Source organism: Ornithorhynchus anatinus, chromosome 10 (assembly GCF_004115215.2).
Source record: "Ornithorhynchus anatinus isolate Pmale09 chromosome 10, mOrnAna1.pri.v4, whole genome shotgun sequence".
Lineage (NCBI taxonomy): Eukaryota > Metazoa > Chordata > Mammalia > Monotremata > Ornithorhynchidae > Ornithorhynchus > Ornithorhynchus anatinus.
Genome location: NC_041737.1, coordinates 39,076,246 through 39,096,051, shown reverse-complemented (window position 1 = coordinate 39,096,051; position 19,806 = coordinate 39,076,246). Strand labels below are relative to the sequence as shown.

Genomic DNA, 19,806 nt, shown 5'->3' with positions numbered 1-19,806 from the left:
AGGGAACTGAGGCCCAGAGAAGTTCAGTGACTTGCCCACAGTCGCACAGCTGACAAGTGGCGGAGCTGGGATTCGAACCCATGACCTCGGACTCCCAAGCCCAGGCTCCTCCCACTGAGCCACGCCGCTTCTCTACTCCCCCGAGCACTCTGCACACGGTAAGCTCTCAATGCCACTGACTCGAACTTGAATTGAGAGGCAGACAGACATAAAGGCCAGCAGAGCGGACCCACAGACGGGTGGGTAGGTGGACCGCCGGCGGGGCAGGTCGACGGACAGCTACGGGACGGACCGCAGAAGCCGACCGGAAGATGGATGGAGAGAAGGGGGAAAAGTGTCTTCGCTTCACCTCTGCGACCTCCCTCCACTCCACCCACCCCTGCGACCCGGGCTGCCCTTCCCCCAACCCTGGTCTAGGACTCTTGGCATCCAAGGACTGGAGGCAGGGAAGATGCTCCCCATCCCTTTTCCCACCCATCGCCCCCAGATCCCGGGGCCCAAGGGCTTGGGGAGCTGCAGGCGGGTTGGGTAGGGGTAACATTCCTAGCTCCCGAGGTGGATAAACAACCCCATGGAAGAGGTCTTTATTTCTGGGTCATCCGCCCCCCTCCACGGGAACGGGACAGGCAGGATTTCCTCTTCAGGTGCTCCGGGGTCTGCTCCCCAGATTGGGGGCTTCAGCTTCTCCTCCACCTTTAAGGGAAACAGTAGAAACACAAGGCAAAGGCAAATTTTCCCTGTGCCAGAATGACCCCTGCCCCTTTGGCATCCCCTCACCGGAGAATTTCCTATTCACACCCAGACCCCAGAGGCAATTTTGGGGTGCTGAACCCCAGGCGTGGGACAGGGGTTATGTTCGGGTTGAAGCTCTGCACAAACCAGTCCAGGTCAGAGTAAGTCAAATAGTGGGAGAGGCCCAGGCTGGGAAGCTAATGATAATAATGGTACTTGTTAAGCCCCTACTATGTCCTAAGCCCTATTTGGAGCAAAAGGGTAAGATACGAGAAAAGCAGACACAGTCTCTGTCTCACATGGGCTCACAGCTTAAGGGGAGGGAGAACAGGTACCTAATCCCCAATTTACAGATGAGGAAACCGAAGCACGGAGAAATGAAATGATTAGCGTGGCTCAGTGGAAAGAGCCTGGGCTTGGGAGTCAGAGGTCATGGGTTCATATCCCGACTCTGCCACTTGGCAGCTCTGTGACTGTGGGCGAGTCACTTCACTTCTCTGGGCCTCAGTTACCTCATCTGTAAAATGGGGATTAACTCTGAGCCTCATGTGGGCCGACCTGATTACTCTGTATACCCCAGCGCTTAGAACAGTGCTCTGCACATAGTAAGCGCTTAATAAATACCAACATTATTATTATTTGCCCTAGGTCACATAGCAGGCCAGAGGCACAGTCTGTATTGGAATCCAAGCCCCAGAGTCTTCTTCTTTATGGCATTTTTTAAGTGCTTGCTAAGTTTCAAACACTGTTCTAAGCACCAGGGTAGATGCAACTTAATCAAATTGGACATAGTACCTGGTCCCACATGGGGCTCACCACCTAACTAGGAGGGAGACAGTGAGGAAACTGAAGTACCAAGAAGTTAAGTGACTTGCCTGAGGTCACATAGAGGGCAGGTGGCAGGGCTGGAATTAGAAGCCAAGTCCCGACTCCCAGGCCCAGACCCTTCTCACTAGTCCGTAGTGCTTCTCTGGGGTATAGCCTAAACCCCTGCCCCGATCCTTACCAATGACAACGTCCTGGCCTCCGGCAGAGAACCGGAGGGAGAGGTCTGAGGGTCAACAGGAAAGCCTGTAAACAGTAAGCTCATTTTGGGCAGGGAATGTGTCTTTATTTTGTTCTATTGTACTTTCCCAAGTGCTTAGTACAGTGCTCTGCACACAGTAAGCCGTCAATAAATACAAATGACTGACAGACTGACCGCTATGTGCAGCGTGCAGTGCACCTGCCAATCTAGGATTTCCCCATGGGCTGCTGGATTGTGTGGTCGCTCTGTCCCCGGTGCCCTGTCCCTCCACTGTCAGGGATGCGTGGGGGGGGGGGCTCCTCCTTCTGGGTCCAGGGCCCCAATATGCAGCTTGGCTGGGCGGAGCTAGGAGGCATCAAAAGAACACAGTTGGAAATGGTGGCGAAACAGAAGGGAGAGAAAGGGAAAACATTCCAATTGTCTCTCTCACGACTTTCCCACTTCATACCCATTGCAACACCCTTTCTTCCGCTTGAAACACCATCACTCTTCAGCTCCACAAAACCAAACCCCTCCCTCCCAGGAGCCCCCATCAAACAATCCTAAAAACAATCCTCTTCCTGGATTAATTCTTCCTTCCCTGGTCAAGCCATCTCACCAGCGTTAGCCAAGTACAAATATATGGTCATCATCCACCTCCTCAAAAATCTTCACTGTTTTTTTCCCCCTCCTATCTTTCTCCTATCAACCTCTGTATCAGGCAAAAACTCCTTACTATTGGTGGCTTCAAAGCTCTCCATCACCTTGCCCTTTCGTACCTCACTTCCCTTCTCTCCTTCTACATCCCAGCCCGCACACTCCACTCCTCTGGGGCTCTCTCACTGTGCCTCGTTCTCACCTGTTCTGCCGTTGACCCCCGGCCCACGTCCTACCTCTGGCCTGGAACTCCCTCCTTTCTCAAATCCGCCAAACAATCACATTTCCCCCTTCAAAGCCCGACTGAAGGCTCACCTCCTCCAAGAGGCTTTCCCAGACTAAGCCACCTCCTTTTCCTTCCCCTCCCCTTCGCGTTGCTCCGACTCGGGCTATCCCCCCTCCCTGCCCCACAGCACTTGTGTATATGTACTCATCTATAATTCTATTTATACTGATGCCTGTTTACTTGATTTGATGTATACGTATCTTCAATTCTATTGATTTACATTGATGCCTGTTTACTTGTTTTGATGTCTGTCTCCCCCACAGTCTAGATTGTAAACTAGGGATTGTCTCTATTGCTGAATTGTACTTTCGAAGTGCTTAGTTCAGTGCTCTGCACACAGTAAGCACTCAATAAATATGATTGAATGAATAAGCACTCACTGTGTGTCAAGCCCTATACTAAACCCTGGGGGTAGATATAAATTAATCAGGTCCCACATAGGGCTCGCAGTCTAAGTAGGAGAGAGGAACTGTACTTTCCAAGCGCACTGCATACAGTAAGAGCTCCATAAATTCGATTGAATAAATGAATGACAGGTATTGAATCCCCATTTCACAGATGAGGGAACCGAGTCACAGAGAAGTTAAGTAACTTGATCAAAGTCACAAAGGAGGCAAGTGTTGGAGCTGGTATTAGAACACCTGTCCTCTGACACCCAGGAGCATCCTCTTACCACTAGAGCCTGCTGCTTGAAAGCAACATCTTTATTTATTACAGTACTTGTTAAGTGCTTACTGTGTGCCAAGCACTCTACTAAGGACTGAGGTAGATACAAGATAATCAGGTTGGACACAGTCTCTGTCTTATGCTGGGCTCACAATCTAAGTAGGAGAGAATATGAAGACACTATGGTCTCCTGGCAAGAGCACGAAATTGGGAGTCAGAGGAGATAGGTTTTAATCCCCGCTCCACCACTTATCTGCTGTGTGACCTTGGGCAAGTCACTTCACTTCTCTGTGCCTCAGTTACCTCTTCTGTAAAATGGGGATTAAGGCTGTGAGTCCCACGTGGGATAACCTGATTACCTTGTATCTACTCCAGAGCTTAGAGCAGTGCTTGGCACATAGTAAGTGCTTAACAAATACCATAATTATTATTTGATCTCCATTTTACAGATGAGGAAACTGAGGCACAGAGCAGTTAAGTAACTTACCCTAGGTCCCACAGCAAAGTGGCAGAACTGGGGATAGAACTCAGGTTGTCTGACTCCTCGGTCCTTGCTCTTTCCATGAGGCTGTGTTGCTTCCCTGGTGATGAAAGAGGATGCAGAGTGGAGGAAGCACGCAAAAGTGAATCCCAAGGAGGGGAACAGGAGGAAAACAGAAGAGAGGATATCTGTAAAAGGGGAACTGTGAGCCCTATGTGGGACAGGAACTGTGTCTCACCTGATTATCTTGTACCTACCCCTATGTTTAATACAGTGTTTGGGACATAGTAAGCACTTAAAAACATACTGCAATTATTATTGCTAGAATAGAGCTCCAGAAGGGGAGAGTGGTGACTGAGGCATTGGGACTGCACCAAAGGAAGCAGTTGGGAAAGAGAATGAGGATCTGGGTTCTAATGCCAGTTGTGCCACTGACCTGCTGTGTGACTGTGGGCGAGTCGCTTGACCTTGGCTTCCACACCTGAAAAATGGAGTTAATAATACCTGTCTCTCCTTCCCTCCCAGGGCTCTTATGAGGATCAAATGAAATCCGTGATGTGAAAGCGCTTTGGAAAAACGAAAAACGCCATACAAATTCAGGGGATTATCCTGATTTGGGCTCACAGCTCGGCTTCTGATGGGCGGGGTGGAGGTGGGGAGAGTTAATAAGCTGAACTACTTGTTGGGGCAGAAGTTTTGCTCCAGAAATTGCCTCCATCTAGGCCATGACCTCTCAGTTCTGATGATCCTATACCTGACATTTTCCTGATTGGAGGCATCTGAAAATTGATGTCTCTGGGCAATTGCCCATTCCTCTGCTTGGCGGGCCTGGATCAGAGTGGCAAGTAAGGGCCTAGCAGGAAGGTGTCCCAGCATTCCTGGCCTTATTCATTCTGGAAGACCATTTTGGGATTGTGCTCACCCCTTTCTTCCGACTGGTTAACTCCCATCGGGGTCAAAAGGGGATCTTAGAGACCAGAAGTGTGCCCTAGTGGAAAGAACACAGGTCTGGAAATCAGAGGATCTAGGTTTCAATCCTGGCTCCCCCACTTCCCTGCTGTGTGATCTTGGGCAACTCACTTCGCTTCTCTGGGCCTCGGTTTCCCCAACTGTAAAATGGGGATTCAGTGCCAGTTCTCCCTCCTACTTAGACTGTGACCCCCATGAAGAACAAGAACTATGTCTGTCCTGATTGACCTACATCTACTCAAGAGCTTAGAACAGTTACTTGACACATAGTAAGTGCTCAACAAATACCATAGTAACAATCAGACATGATAATTCATGACTTCTTGGTCTGGCCCCATTGGGACGACTGCCAATTCCTTCATTCAGTGGTATTTAGTTGGTGCTGAGCACTGTGTTGGGAGCTACAGTGTTGCTGAGCACATGATGAGGTCCTTGGAAAAGTACATTGAAAGTAAAGTAGAAGGAGTGAAACCTGCCCTTGGAGGAATTTATGATCTGGTGGGGGGAGCTGATGTAGAACTCTGTCACAATAGACAGGTCATTAAAGAGGGGTCAGTAGCCTCAAAAAAAAAAAAGAGACCGAATCAAGGATTAGAGAATCGGTTCCATATGTCTATTTTACACATAGAAGGTCCTGAATCAGCACTTAGAACAGTGCTTGATACACAGCAAGCACTTTGCATATATAATAATTATAATAGCAGCATGGCTCGGTGGAAAGAGCACGGGCTTGGGAGTCAGAGGTCGTGGGTTCTAATCCCAGCTCCGCCACTTGCCAGCTGCGGGACCTTAGGGAAGCCACTTAACTTCTCTGTGCCTCAGTTACCCCATCTGTAAAATGGGGATTAAGACTGTAAGCCCCCCCTGGGACAAACTGATTACCTTGTATCTTCCCCCACTGCTTAGAACGATGCTTGGCCCATAGTAAGCGCTTAACAAATAACAACGTTGAGAAGCAGCGTGGCTTAGTGGAAAGAGCCCGGGCTTGGGAGTCAGAGGTCATGGGTTCGAATCCCCGGTCTGCCACTTGTCAGCTGTGTGATTGTGGGTAAGTCACTTCACTTCTCTGGGCCTCAGTTCCCTCATCTGTAAAATGGGGATTAACTGTGAGCCTCACGTGGGACAACCTGATGACCCTGTATCTACCCCAGTGCTTAGAACAGTGCTGTGCACATAGTAAGTTCTTAACAAATACCAACGTTATTATTATTAATAATAATAATAATGATGATGACGATGATGATGCTTACCTGCGGCACATCTCCAAATCTCTATATTATCATTTGGTGGAATTCCTTGCTATCCGAAAGTATTTCTAGATTGCCCTTGCTCTGCCTGTGTCATTCTTTCTCACTGGCAGGTGGCAGGAAGTCCACACCCCACCATTTTCTAGCCCATGGGAAAGGTCACCAGCCCCATTGTAACGTATTTGGAAATGAATATCAATGCCATAGACACATTTATATCAACACGTCCCACCCTGGAATGAGCTGGGCCCCCATGTGATTACGTTTCTTCAAATACTCTGAAAATTAGCATCTTCTCTTCAGGACGTCACCTCTTCCAAGTGCAGAGAAGACCACTGAAATGCACTCTTCCTTATGGGATTCAGTCTCAGAGATCTCAACAGCTCAGGAGAGCAGAGTAACTTTTGCTGTTTTTTTTTTAATGGTATTTGTTAAGTGCTTTTGGCTTTTGCCTAAAGATAGGGCACGCTGACCCTTTCCTGACAGGGCCTCCTGGCTCCACGTTTCGGGCCACTCAGGAAGGCAGCTCTGACTTTTTACAACTTGTTTGGCATGGAAGGGCACAAAGCAGGAAATTGAAAAAATAGACATTCTGTCCATTCTTGGCTTTGGAAAAAAAAAATCAACATAGTCCAAGGGGATTTTTTTCTTTTATGACATTGGTTAAGCACTCAGTATGTTCCAGGCAGATACTAATCAGTGATTCAAGCTAATCAGGTTGATCACAGTCCACATAGCACATGAGGCTCACAGTCAACCCCATTTTAGAGATGAGAAAACTGAGGCACAGAGAAGTAAAGTGGGCAGGGAATGTGTTTGTTGATTGTTGTACTGTACTCTCCCAAATGCTTAATACAGTGCTCTAAACATAGTAAATGCTCAATAAATAAGATTGAATGAATGAATTTGTCCAGGGTCACACAGCAGACAAGTGGCAGAGCCAGGATTAGAACCCAGGCCCTTCTGTCTCCCAGACCCATGCTCTTTCCACTAGGTCTCACTGCTTCTTATTGCAAGCGCTTAATGAGTACCGCTGAACATTACCGTCTATGGATCAGCAGAATCCAGAATTTTTCTTCAGTGTGAAGGCAGTGCTGCTAATGATGAGATTGTATCAGTGAGTGTGTGTCTTGCACACTGTAACTGCGGTATTTCTTAAGCACTTACTATATACCAAGCACTGTACTAAGGGCTGGGTGGACACACATAAATTGGGTTAGACACAGTCCCTGTCCCATATGGGGCTCACAGTCTCAATCTCCATTTAACAGATGAGGTAACTGAGGCAAAGGGAAGCAAAGTGACTTGCCCAAGGTCATAAAGCAGACAGGTGGTGGAGCTGAGATTAGAACCCATGACCTTCTGACTCCCAAATCCATGCTCTATTCACTAAGCCATGCACACTGTACCAAGGGAAATATCATGGGGCACCTTTTTGGTCCTGTGCCGTTCAAGGTGAGCATGGGCGTTGGAAGGTTATATTTACCGTGGGATAGGGGTACCTACTTTCAGATGTTTAACTTCCCTTGGATTATCCTCACTGGCTGAGGTAAATGGGAAAAGAAGCAGGACATATCATCTTTGTTAGAAAAACCAGTATATCGGGGCACCGTCCTGGATCTTGGGTATCTTCCCTTTCCCTCTCCATGAGTTTGAGTGGAGGAGGAGGAAGGAAGGGAATGTATACAAGCACCCAGGTCCTTTGGGGCATCCACACTACAAACCCCAGAATGCCATGGGGAGTGAGTGTGGACTGAGCACACTCTAGCCTGAATGTGGCAGCCCCCTCGTTTAATAATATTGGTGTTTGTTAAGCGCTTACTCTGTGCAAAGCACTGTTCTAAGCGCTGGGGTAGATACAGGGTAATCAGATTGGCCCACGTGAGGCTCACAGTCTTAATCCCCATTTTACAGAGCAAGAGCCATTGGCGTGGAACTAAGGTCAGCTGACCAGTTGAACCAAGGCAGTCCCAATTCCGGGGCTCCGGTCTATTTTTGCCAGCTTTTCGAGGATGGCCCACACAAATCCGGCCTACTTGTATGATCAGCCCAAGCCTAAGGCAGTTCTGACGAACCATTGTTCATTTCTGGAGTTTGCTTCTAAGAGAAAGTTTCAAGATGAGGCTGTTCTCCCGACAGCCGGAACTACTCGGATACCCAAGCCTGTTGATGAATCTATTCAAAAAACCATTTCCCCATGGGAAGAATAGCTCTTGTGTTTAATTTAATAGAACCTCTGTTCCTTCATTCCTTCCCAACCCTATTTTTTCCATCCACGTTCTGTGTGGAACGAGACTTTGGATCGGGGCACTTTGAAATGTGTAATTGAATGTTAAGATACAGTAGCTTGTTGTGACTGGAGCCACTGAAATCTGCGCCAGCTTCGAGCGGCAGCGTCACGTGCCAACGCACCTCCTTCCACATAAAATAGCTAAATTAAGTGAAAGAAATATCTGGCGACATGCTGTTAATTTCTGGGTCACGTTCTGGGTGACCTTGGCAAGGGTGCGACCTATTCTATTGGTCCTAATCAGATAGGAACTGGCACAAATAAATCGTCTATCTCCACAGTAACGCTGACAGGGGTAGCCCCTTCCAGCCTGACTCATAACAATGTGTAAATCTTGATATTAGATTCATTTTATCTTGTTTTCCATAAGAGAAGGATGTTCCTGTTTAATCTTTGGAGGGATCCATTGATTTCAGCAGGACTTGGACACGTAAATAAGAGGCATATATGCAGCACTTTGATATTTTATCTTTCCAGAACACGAAATGAGTTTAACTCTTTGTGTCCACAATTTAATTTAGATAAGCAGGTTCAACGTGGTGCTGAAATGGGAAGCTTCCTGCTGTCCGGTAGAAAAATTAGCCACAAAGTGACAGCAAGTTTTTCTTAAGGTTGATTGTCTACAGTCATGAAAGAGGGTTTTTTGGGGTTTGGTTTTGTTAGCAGAGTGGTCTAGTAGAAAATCACAGCCCTGGGAATCAAAGGCCCTGGATTTTAGTCTTGGCTCCACCACTTGTCCGCTGTGTGACCTTGGGCAAGTCATTTAACTTCCCCGTGCCTCAGTTACCTCATTTGTCAAATGAGTATTTAAAACTTGTTCTCCTCCTAGTTAGGTCATGAGCCCCATGTGGGACTAGTGCTGTGCACGTAGTAAGCGCTCAATGAATATGATTGAATGAATGAATGTCTAGTCTGATTATCTTGTATATCCCCCAGAACTTATTGCAGTCTTTGGCACATAGTAAGTGCTTAACAAATATCATTATTCACCAGTCACTAAATCAATGGTATTTATCAAGCACTTTCTGTGTGCAGAGCACTGTACTAAGTTCTTGGGAGAGTACAGTACAACAGAGTTGGTAGACTCATTCCTGCCCACACTGAGCTCACAAACACCTCAGAGAAAATATACCTTCTGCATAAGGTTAAGAACTTAAAGCTGTTCACTGTCCATCAATGTTACAGATCTACCAAGAGATAGAAAATCAAATCAAATCTTGCATCTACCTCCAGAATAATGTTACCAACAGGATTAGAACAGCACACTGGCACTTAGTAAGCAGGTCATAAATACCTTCATCATCATTAAGAAGCCCAGAGTGGGATTTGGCAGAGTACAAAAAACAGTATAGTAACAAAGCGTCATCACGTTCAAAATTACGTTCAAGGGCTATAAAGCCATTGTGGTGTCCAGCTGATCAGTGGCATAGTGGAAAGAGCAGGGACCTGGAAGTCAGGGGAACTGAGTTCTAATTCCTGCTCTGTCACTTGCCTTCTGTGTAATCTTGGGCAAGTCACTTATCTTCTTTCTCTCCCAATTTCTTTATCTGTCATATGGCAATTTAATACCCCTTCTCTCTCAGACTCTGAGCCCCATATGGGACAGGGAATGCGTGGGATTATTTTAAAATGGTATTTCTTAGCCGCTAAGTGCCCGCCACCATACTAAGGACTGAGGTAGATACAAGGAAATCAGATTGGACATAGTTCCTGTCTCACATAGGGTTCAGAGTCATTATCCCCATTTTATAGATTAAGCACACAAAAGAAAAATGACTTGTCCAATGTCACGCAGCAGACAAGTTGCTGAGCCAAGGTTAGAACCCAGGTCCTCTGACTCATGATGATCTCGTACCTACCTCAGAGCTTAGAACACAGAGTAAGTGCTTAACAGATACCATCATTATTCATTAAATGTCCCTTATTTAGGAAGTCAGCGCAACACAACCAACTGAACTCTGGTTATCTTCATTATTTGGGAGGGCCAGGTGTTAGGTAGGGAAAAAGGAATCAAAATTAAGCAGATGGAGAGGCTGAGGAGTTGCCAAGGTTTAAGCAAAGGGGGTTTTAGGGTTATTTTTTTTCCCAGCAATGAATATCTGGAAAAGAGTCAAGTTTCCAGGGAGTTTGTTCACAAGCACATTGGTCTGTTGCATTCTGGGAGTGCCTACACAATCTGCGTGCTTCTCCCTATGCAGTAGCTCTTCTCTGGGAGTGAATTAAGGCCCTGGGGAAGCCCGCCTAACTTGGATGTAATGAATCATGGTAATTTGGGGATCCTTTTATGGAATGAACTCTTGCTGGCCTCAGCTAGCGTCCTGGGTTTGGAATGAAGAGGGGGTCGAACCCTAAGGTAAGTGAGTAGGAATAGGCCACAGTACATACCTGGATTATAAACAGGGCCATTGGCATTCCTGAGGGTCTGAGTGAGGTCATTCATAGGCAGTTATACAATCTGATAAACATCTTACTCTCAAGGCAAACTTTGAGCTCGCTGGCATTATCTTAACAAAAAAAAAAAAAAAAGAAAGAGCAAAATCCTTTAGCACATTCAGAACATTCCCAGAGTGTTAACCCCAGCTAGAAACAACCAGCCTTTTCATGGAAATTTGCAAACATTTTCCTAACATCTCTACTCACATTATATGCTCCCACTTGGGCTCAGCCAGCAAACATTGCTGAACAAAATGCACGGAAGGAGGCCGCGTTGTTTTACTCCTTTATGATCACTGAATTGTATTCCAGTGGAGAAGATTTATCATTTGAAATGTGCACCCTACCCCTTTCTCATCTTTGACAGTGTACACCAAATTAATCATGCAAATCGTACTGAAAATGAAGTTTTCCTTCTTTCTCACTACTGTTAGGTTTGAGAATTTTCTTATGAGAAAATATTCAAAGAAGCAATGATTCTTGTGGCCTTTCTGATAAACAAGTGCTCTGGAAAGAAGCTTTTGGAGTAAAAGAGAGCAGGACAGAAAAAAATGGATATGACTTTATTTGGAAATGAAAGATTTTGCAGAATGCTGCTTTAAAGGGCATGGCCACTCGAATGTCTTAGATGCGAAGAGTCTTACTTTGTACACAAAGTATTTTCTGAAGGAGGAGATCACAAATAGCCAAATGTTTGGTCCCAAAATAGAATGATTATTCTATTTCTCCCCAGTGAAAATGGCACTCAGACTTCCCTGTATTCTGCGTATAGTCCAGCTTTCCTAGAGAGAAAAAGTTAGGGCTGGGAGACAGTCAATCCCTAGCTATGAGGGCAGGGATTAAGAAGTGTCACCATTACTCAGTTCCTCCAAGCATTCTGGTAGTCCGGAATGGAAGGATTGTGGGTCTGGTATCACTCACGGTTTTATATTTTTGGGACTTTCAAATAAAGATGGAGGTTCTGAGAAACAAAAATGGGCCAAAGGATTGTTGTATTATCTAACCAATCTGCCTGATTCTTATAATATACACATGCATATATGTGTCAGTATAAGAAAGTGATGTGTATCTATGTACATATGTACATATATATGAGCATTTTGGACTATGCTTTGCACAAAGTAAGTGCTCAATAAATATGATTCACTGATAGATATTTTATAAGAAGGTGAAGACAGGAACTGTGTCTATTCTGTTGTACTCTCCCAAGCACATGTAAAGTCATTGTGGGCAGGGAATGTGCCCATTATATTGTACGGTACTCTCCCAAGCGCTTAGTCCAGTGCTCTGCACGTGATAAGCTCTCAATAAATACGATTGACTGACCGAATGACTGACTGGCTGTGGCCACGGTAGTAGGGGACAAGATTTTGCAGCAGCCGTGGCAGCAGCGGTTGGTGATCTCTTAGTGACCGCAGCCCCGGTCCAGCCTGTCGACTGTGACTGCAGCAGGAAATTGGGAGATGCCCACAGAGGCAACAAGGGGGTGGGAGTTGGCAGTGCTGGCAATAGACCATGCTAGGAGGAGGAGGAAGTGGCAGAGGAAGGCTTTTTGTTAGTGGTGCCCCTCAGGGCAGTGTTTTAGTGGGATTTGCTTAGAGTCAGGAAGTAACAGTGGCTGGATGGGGCTTAATACTACCACAGGGGAAGCGGCATGGCCTAGTGGATACAGCACGGGTCTGGAGTCAGAAGGACCCAGGTTCTCATCCTGGCTCTGCCACTTGTCTGCTGGATGACCTTCGGAAAGTCACTTAACTTCTTTGTACCTCAGTTATCTTATCTGTAAAATGGGGATTAAATCTGAGAGCCCCATGAGGGACAGGGACTGTGTCTAACCTGATTAACGTGTATCCACCCCAACACCTAGAACAGTGCCTGGTATACCATTATTATCATTATTATTAGTAATAATAATGATGATAATTAGTAAATGTTGGGGCAGATAAGTGGGTCAGGCACAGTCTCTTTGCAAAATGGGGCTCCTAAGGGAGGGAGAACAGGTGTTGAATCTCCATTTTACAGATGAGGAAACTGAGGCATAAAGTAGTTAAGTGACTTGCTCAAGATGATACAGCAGGCAGGTGATGGAGCTAGGATTAGAACACAGGTCCAGTGACTCCCAGGTCCGTCCTCATCCCACTGAGCCACCCTGCTGCGGAAGCCCTATAGGCCAATCTTGAGCCTGGGGCCTGGGCCTTAAATCCCAAAAGCCCCTGCGATAGCCAACTCTGCTGAAGAATTCTCAGGTTGTTTTTTTTTTAAACGGTACTGTTAAGTGTTTACTATTTGCCAGGCACTGTACTAAGAACTAGGCTAAAAACAACCTAATCGGGCTGGACACATTCCCTGTCCCACCTAGAGCTCATAATCCTAATCCTCATTTGACCCATGAAGTACCTGAGGCACAGAGAAGTTAAGTGACTTGCCTAAAGTCACGAAGCTGGCAAGTGGTAGAGCCGGGATTAGAACCCAGGTCCTCTGACTCTCAGGTCCTTGATTTTTCCACTAAAATATGCTGCTTCTCTCTGTATTTTTGCCCATCCAGAAGCATGTGAAGCCAAAGCGGGAGGATTGCAATCTTCTCAGGTCACTGCCATATGTACTTTTGCAGACAGCACTACGTCTTTTCCTGGGTCCTGCCAAATGTGAATATTTGACCCATCCCACATCTATCTATTTAGGGCTTTTCCCTTATCCTATTCTTTTCCTTCTAGGCTGCTCACTGTTGTTTGACATAGAATTCATTTAATTGTGTGCCTTCTTGCGATTTGGATTATGTGGGAAATGGTATTTGGGGAACCCAGTGATGATGGTGGAGTTTCTCATTGGAAACTCCAAGACCAGAAGACTTCAAGACCGAGAACCTGTCGAAAGAATTGATGAGAATAATAGTTGTATGGCCCCTCTCTGTGCCTCAGTTACCTCCCCTGTAAAATGTGGATTAAGACTGTGAGTCCCATCTGGGACAGGGACTGTATCTAACCTGATTTTTTTGTATCTACGCCAGCGTTTAGAACAGTGCTGAACACAGTAAGTGCTTAACAAATACCATCATCATCATCATCGCTGTCCCACTGTAAGTTCCTTGAGGGCAGGGATCAGCTCTACTAATTTTACAGTACTCTCAGTGTGGCTGGAGCTCAGTAGGTACTCAATAATAATTATAATTGTGGTACTTGTTAAATCCCCTCTCAGGATCACACCTGGAGAGTTTCCAGTACTCTATCAGTCTTGGCTATAGGAGGGAGAGTCGCGCATAGGCTTACCCATTCCATTCCTACCCATCCCATTCCTAGAGAGTGGAAGGCATTCTGTTACAAGTCAAAACTCACCTGTGCTGGGCAGCGGTGGCATGGGAGAGAGTCGAGGGTGGAGACTCAAGTTTACTGTTTGGAAGAAGGCAATGGTGAAACACTTCTATACTTTTATCATGAAAACTCTATGGATACATTACCAGAATGATTGCAGATGGAGGTGGGGCATTCTGGGAGAGATGTGTCCACGAAGTCACTATGGTTTGGAAACAACTCAACAGCATAAGACAAGGATTGTTAAACACTTACTATGTGCCAAGTACCGCCCTAAGCCCTGAGGTAAATACAAGATAATTAGGGTGGATATAGTTCCTGTCCCACATGGGGTTCACAGTCTTAATTAGGAGGAAGAACAGACTTTGATGACCTCTTTTACAGATGAGGAAACCGAGGATCTGAGACATTAAGGGACTTGCCCAGTGTCACACAGAAGATAAGTGGCAAAACCAGGATTAGGAACCAGGTCCTCTGACTACCAGATCTGTGCTCTCTCCACTAGGCCATGCTGCTTCCTAGTAAATATTACCGAATTATTGGTTGACTGAGTTGTCGTTAAAATATCTCCCTACTACATAATTCCCTTCAGAGAGTTTGAGCATTGATTTTGCAATGGTGTTCCACATTGTTTAAGCTTTCAAGTATATACTTTTCCTTTTCCATTTTAAAAATAAAACCACTCTTTCCTGTTCTGCAGGCATTCCCTCAAGCCTCCATGAGTTCTCAGAAATGGGGGCTGGAGGCCTTGCAATGGTTTTGGGCTAATTCACTGGATACTTAGGTTGTCAATCACCTCCTTATCGTCTAGACTGTAAGATTCTTGGGGGCAGAGAATATTTCTTCCAACTCTATTTTCAGGTACTCTCCCAGTACTTAGTACATACAGTGCTCTGTACACAGGTGGTGCTCAATAAACACCACTGATTAATTGATAGATGCAAGACTTTCCAGAGCGAATCGGAGTGTCCAGGGGTGTTGACCCCTAGGAGGTGGTTCAAATAGATGATAGATGGCAGGTTGGGGCTAAAGAGGTAGTTTTAGGAGTCACTCCATAGGGGTAGGAGACGAAGCCATGAGAGTAGATGGGCTCTCCAAAAGGGAGGGTAGTGAAAAGTGAAGGGGACTCAGAAAAGATTCTTGAGGGGCACCCACACTAGGTGGTGAGAGGTAGAAGAGGAGTCTGCAAAAGGGATTGAGAAGGAAGGAGCTGCATGGGGATACCTTCAAGCCTTAAGTAACCTCATAGCTGTTTATAACCTCTAGACTGTATGATCCTCCCTCTAGACTGTAAGCTCCTTGTGGGCAGGTACCAACTCTGTTATACTGTACTGTACAGTGCTCTGCACACAGTAAGTGCTCAGTAAATACAAGTGGTAGGTCGATTGATTAGCTCCCCAGAGAATGTCGTCTTTTTGCAACCTCTCTCTCATCTTTCAGCAGCAGGCCGTGAGCAATCCCGTGACTTCTTGGTTTAAGGCACAAGGGGCTCAGGCCCTTTACACAACTGACAGTGAGGGGTGCTGAGGATTTGGTTGCTAGGGGTTGGACGTTTTAATCTGCACAACTTGGAAAGTGGTTTCAATCGGAAAGATGTGACCCACAGTTCCGGAATGGCCTCGTCACTCTGTGCCACCTTTGATGTTGCTGCAAGTGTGACTGATGCTCTTGGCAGAGGTGAATTCTGAACCTTTGAAGAAATATGGATGGTGACCAATGCATCTGTTTCCTCAAACCCATCTTCCTAAACAAAGAACAATTATTCTGAAACCACAGACTTATTTCAAAGAGCAAGCACCGAGGCAGCAACGGTTTCATACTTACTGCTGTAGGAAGGCCGAGGCTTTAGAACACAGGCGGGTTTTTGTCGGGAGTGACTATCCACAACTGGTCGTGACAAGCCAGCACAGGCCTTCCGGGAAACAGTGATGTTTTCTTTCCAAATCATCCCTCGAGGTAATGGTTTCTCAGTGAAGGTGCCACAGAAGCCCCACCCAGTCCAGGTGGGTGTTTACTATCTCATTTTCAACCAGGTATGTTCAAAAGAAATGCGTCATACCTGTGAGTGAGGAAAAAAACACATTTGTCCAGCAGGAGAGAGCAGGACCGGCAGTGCACTCTCTCGGGAAACAGCATGGCCTAGTGAAACAAGCACAGGCCTGGGAGACGGGAGACCTGGCTTCTAGTCCCAGCTTCACCACTGGTTTGCTGCATGACCCTGGGCAAGCAACTTAATTTCTCTGTGTCTCAATTCCCTCATCTGCAAAATGGGGATTCCTCTTCTCGTGCCTACTTAGACCATAAGGGCCCTGTGGAACCTGATTATCTAGTATCTACCCCAGTGCTTAGTACAGTGATTGGATCTTAGTAAGTGCTTAACAAATATTATTATTATTATTATTATTATTATTAATGTGTTACAAAGAGATTCCAAGAGAGACAGAGAATATGTTGGCACAGATTCTTTGAAGCTAGACTGCAGCAGCTTAGGGTCAGGGAAAAGATTAATTTCAACCCAGAGGCACCAACAGTAATTTTCCCTAGGATGTCAGCTTTGATTGTGTGGGAGAAAGGTTTTCCTTGGTAAGGTTGCCATTGATTCGGTTGCTAAATGGAGAGGTAGGATTGCCCAGTGGTGAAAAAACAGCTAATATTTCAAACTGTTCAGAGATTTCTTTACTTACATGGGACAAGATCAATCTGATGAAAATCACAAGTTCTTTCAACAACCAAGGTTCCTGCTCTTCTCCAAGATTGCTTAACCTCCTGGCTATGCACGTTCAACACAGTCAGGTGACATGACCAAAACAACACTTGGGCTTGCTTCTCCTATTAGAATACAACTTTCCTGCAGTCAGGGAGTGTGTGACTTTACTATTCTGTATTTCCCAAGCCTCTAGCCTCTTGCTACACCAAGTGGGACCTAAATAAATGTTACTACTCCTAATTTATCTACAAATGGTTTTAGGGTAATGAATGCTCTAAGATTGAAAATCTAGGTCCTCTCTGGGCAATCCCTCTAGACTGTAAACTCGATGTGAGCAGGGATTGTGTCCCCTACTTCTGTTGTATTGAACTCTCCCAGTGCTTAGTACATTGCTCTGCACATAGTAAGCGCTCAATAAATACCACTGATTGAATAGTATAGATATGCCCGAAGCCTGGTTGCGTTTGACAAGATCATGTGGTATTTCAAATGGAAATTAACTTCATTTATCAGTCAATCTACAAAACTTTAATAATTCTGTTGGTGTGCTTTGGACTCTGAGGGATGAGGAGCCTGAAATTCTGATAATAACTGTGTCATTTATTAAGTACTTACTATGTGCCAAGCACTGAACTAAGGACTAAGGTAGGTACAAAATAATCAGATTGGATTCAGTCCCTGACCAAAGCAGACTCACTAAGGGGGAAGAAGAACAGCTATTAATCCCCATTTTACAGATGAGGAAACTGAGTCCCCTTGAACGTCAGTGAGTTGCCCAAGGTCACACAGCAGTGATTTCCTGAGCTCTTCCCAGCTAGACCACACTGACTTCTCACTTTAAAAAGAATGGTCTATTTCTATCCTAAGGAAGTAACAGCAATGACAACCTGAATCTTTGAAAGTGTGTTAAAACGCTTGTAACAATCTAGACAAGTTTAACCCCTTCCAGAGCAGGGCTTGAGGATTTTTCCACAGACATTAATGAATTCTCTTGGCCCGCAGAGACAAACCCACTTTTATGACCTCGTTTAGCCTTGTTAATGAATGGCTTTATTGTGGATAGACAGCAAGGCTACAGAAGTGACTTCAGGAGCTCAGAAGGGAATCATTGGCCAAACTGGACATATTTGAATATCTGGGTGGCAGCAGTAGTAATAGCATTTACTAAGCACTTACTATGTGCTGAGCACTGTACTAAACCCTAAAAAAGAATCCACAGAAAGGAATTAGAGCCAGTTCCTGTCCTTCAAGGGGCTTATGAACTAAGGCTATAAGGTAAGAAGAGACTAGAGATAATCACATCAGGCGAAATGACACAGTAAAACACTAAAACATCATAAAAGACAAGAACAAATTCACAAAATAAAAACAAAAATCAGCAGGGTGCTATGACTAGTGGAGAAGAAATTCAGGCTCCTCAGGGCTCAGAGTCCAAGGCAGACCAATAGCCACAGAGACCATTACAGCAGCCACCAGTCTTTGTTAGGGTTTGTGGAAGCCTCATGCTACAGGTGCTGTTCTCTTTCCCTCCAGCTTGGAGGAAAGCGGGTTGGGATGGTGTCTCCTCGTTGGCTCAGAGAAGACCCAGGATCACTTCCTGGGTAGGGGCCAGTGTGGCTGACAGGTTGGGGTGTCATCAGGTTAAATCGCAGCCAGCGCATCCATGGAGCCAGTCGGTAACAACGACCCTCCGTGGTATGGAGGGGAGGCGGCAGTTAACAATGAGTCGATGGTATTTATTCAGCTCTTACTGTGTGCAGAACATCCTATTAAGCACTTGGGAGAGTATGATCCCTGCCCTCAAAGAACTTACAGTTTAGAGGAGTTACTGGATGAATTGTTTGGCCAGTGGCCTGGTTTGTATGGGGCAAGGGATGATTTTTGAAAGTTCTTATCGAGTCGGAAACCAGTCTGATGCTTGCATGGAGAGTTCTGCTCAGCCGGCGGCAACGTTTCTTCTCGTTAAGCTCCATATGGTCCTTCCCCATGAGCACGTCTGGTTGATTGACAGGCGGCATTTGGGCGATTTCTCATCCCATCCCTCCAGACCCTCATGGCAGACTCCAGCTGTGTTGGCAGCAGGAGAGAGGATGGGATAGAACCATCGGCTCTGTACTTGTTTTGTTTTGTTTTCTGTCTCCCTCCTAGACTGGGAGCCAGTTGTTGGGTAGGGATTGTCTCTGTTTCCGAATTATACTTTCCAAGTCCTTAGTACAGTGCTCTGCACACAGTAAGTGCTCAATAAATACGATTGAATGAATGAATGAATGAATGACCACAGCAGCAGCAGCAGGGGCTGCCAATAGGCCAGATTCCTGGGATTGAGACAGAGTGCGGGAGAACTCACTCACCCCCTCTCCCCAAATTCAACCTCAGTTCTTTTCTAATTCCCTTCAGGATCAATTCTGCCTTTCAGTCCTGGGCAATACTTCTAGTTGCAACAGGTTGCTTATATAATAATAATAGCAATCATTATTATTATTGTGGAATGGAATTTGTCTGGGATATAGACAAGATAATCAGGTTGGACACAGGCCCTGCATTAGTAGTAGTAATAGAATTTATTAAGCTTTTACTCTGTGCCCAGCACTGTACCAAATACTGTGTGAGAATGCACAGGTGGGAATTAGATACAATATCCGTCTCACTTGGGGCTCAGAGTCTAATAATAATGATGACATTTTGTTAAGTGCTTACTATGTGCCAAACACTATTCTAAGCACTGGGTTAGACAAAAGGTTATCAGGTTAGAAGAAGTCCCTGACGCATGTGGGGTTCACAGTCTTAATCCCTCTTTTACGGTTGAGGTAACTGAGGCATCGAGAAGTCACACAGCAGACAAGTGGCGGAGCCAGGATTGGAACCCAGGTCCTTCTGGCTCCTAGGCCCGTGCTCTATCCACTAGGCCATGCTGCTTCTCATCAGTAAGTTCAAGTATGACAAAATGTCCATTTGTGAGTTGGGGACCTGTGCATTTTAACTGGTCGTGTTTTGCAGACAATTTCAGTTCCCAGGAGGTCTACA

The 19,806-nt window shown here is 45.7% G+C and overlaps 1 long non-coding RNA gene across 1 annotated transcript in view; it reads right to left on the bottom strand.

Moving 5' to 3' along the window:
- Positions 1–389: 389 nt before the first annotated feature.
- The window catches only part of LOC114814739, a 32,815-nt gene continuing 13,398 nt past the window's right edge, over positions 390–19,806 (bottom strand). The window contains exons 2-4 of the long non-coding RNA XR_003762495.2: positions 15,900–16,134; positions 10,720–10,838; positions 390–693 (exon numbers count right to left, since the gene is read on the bottom strand). This is a non-coding gene — a long non-coding RNA (uncharacterized LOC114814739). The remainder of the gene's footprint in view (positions 694–10,719; positions 10,839–15,899; positions 16,135–19,806) is intronic.